The sequence below is a fragment of the Schistocerca cancellata genome, chromosome 6 (genome assembly GCF_023864275.1).
Source record: "Schistocerca cancellata isolate TAMUIC-IGC-003103 chromosome 6, iqSchCanc2.1, whole genome shotgun sequence".
In the NCBI taxonomy this organism is placed as follows: domain Eukaryota; kingdom Metazoa; phylum Arthropoda; class Insecta; order Orthoptera; family Acrididae; genus Schistocerca; species Schistocerca cancellata.
The window spans coordinates 326,949,537-326,951,443 of NC_064631.1; the positions used below are offsets into that span (position 1 = coordinate 326,949,537).

General features: G+C 39.2%; 1 non-coding gene across 1 annotated transcript; it reads right to left on the minus strand.

Annotated features, from left to right (window-relative positions):
* Nucleotides 1–1,369: 1,369 nt before the first annotated feature.
* Nucleotides 1,370–1,444, minus strand: Trnal-caa (transfer RNA leucine (anticodon CAA)). The gene has a single exon. It is a non-coding gene; the product is annotated as a tRNA-Leu (tRNA).
* Between the last annotated feature and the right edge of the window lie 463 nt (nucleotides 1,445–1,907).

A 1,907-nucleotide genomic window follows, 5' to 3' on the forward strand; every position in this document is an offset into this window, starting at 1 on the left:
CAGTGACCAAATATAAGATCACATAATACAGCTAGTAAATAAACAAATAATATCACAATTGTGTTCATAGCAAACAACTGTTTCAGAGGTGGAATTTTTTCAGAAAAACTGAAGATGAGCATTGTGGTGCCATCGGCAAAGACCAAATTCACTGATATCAGGTTTCTCAAAAATGCTTCTGTGTGGGAGATTAGTTGCTTATCTCAGCAAACCCAGCATTGTATTTCACTCACAGTAGAGTTTCAGGAAGGTAAATCTAAAGTATGAGCTTCTTCCAGTCTAAAAGAATATATTACACAGTGATTAGAAGCAAGCAGGCTATACCCGTGTTGTTTCCAGATCTTTCCAAAGCATTTAACATGAACTTCCAGGAAATATTCATGAAAAAGTTGGAAAACTTTGGCATTTGTGAGGAATAAGGAGGCTACTTATAACCCTGCCTACCAACAGGAACAGAATATGTCAATAGAAACCCATACTGATCAGAAACCAAACCTCTCAAATACAGAGTGCCCGTAGGCTCAGTAAGGGGAAGTATTGTATCCAAATGATATGATTGTACTAAATCTAAGTAAAAATATAGAACTGTCTAAGAGAAGAGCATATATTTCTACAAACATCACAGCAGAATGAACATGGAGAATAAACTGCTAATAAACACGGAAAAAACTATGTACACAGCGTTCAGAACCGAAGAGAACCAGAGCATTTAGATTTATAGATAGGTAAAACTAGGCTAGAGTATGTTTAAGCCATTAACTTATCAGGTATTACTGTGAACAATGATCTGAAATGGAAACAGCATATTACAACTATCTACAAGACTGAGTTGTATTATATTCATTATGAAGTGGCTGATGCAATATGCAAACAGCTTCTGTACCCAGAGTATCATTAACTCTTTGAACAGACACAGTGCATGAAAACTCAAACATTTAATGAAATAAAAAGAGTGTTTCTGCAGAGGAAAAAAAATAAAAAATGTAGTTCACATCATTTTAAGAAAAGGATTATCTGAAACATACCTCAAAAGTTTAGCCTTGCTTATTGTCACATCTTTGTATATACATAATGTAATTTTTTTTTTTTAGGGGAAGAATATCCACCAGAATCTATAATTTTTCTTTGAACTGTATTTACAAATGAGTTTCAGCAACACATGAGCAACCAATATAAACTCTGTAAAATACCGTGGTGGCTCTTTTTAGTGGCATGTAACCATTCTGGTGCATCAGGAAGCATTGATAATACTGATAATGAAAATATACATTTCCAAAACCAGTCTACAAAAAAAAAATTTCAAAGAAAAATTTTACAGCAACTATCAAAATGTAAGTACTGTTGAAACTTCCTGGCAGATTAAAACTGTGTGCCCGACCGAGACTCGAACTCGGGACCTTTGCCTTTTGCGGGCAAGTGCTCTACCAACTGAGCTACCGAAGCACGACTCACGGCCAGTACTCACAGCTTTACTTCTGCCAGTACCTCGTCTCCTACCCTCAAAACTTTACAGAAGCTGTGAGTACCGGCCGTGAGTCGTGCTTCGGTAGCTCAGTTGGTAGAGCACTTGCCCGCGAAAGGCAAAGGTCCCGAGTTTGAGTCTCGGTCGGTCACACAGTTTTAATCTGCCAGGAAGTTTCATATCAGCGCACACTCGGCTGCAGAGTGAAAGTCTCATTCGGGAAACATCCCCAGGCTGTGGCTAAGCCATGTCTCCGCAATATCCTTTCTTTCAGGAGTGCTAGTTCTGCAAGGTTCGCAGGAGAGCTTCTGTAAAGTTTGGAAGGTAGGAGATGAGGTACTGGCAGAAGTAAAGCTGTGAGTACTGGCCGTGAGTCGTGCTTCGGTAGCTCAGTTGGTAGAGCACTTGCCCGCGAAAGGCAAAGGTCCCGAGTTCAAGTCTCGGT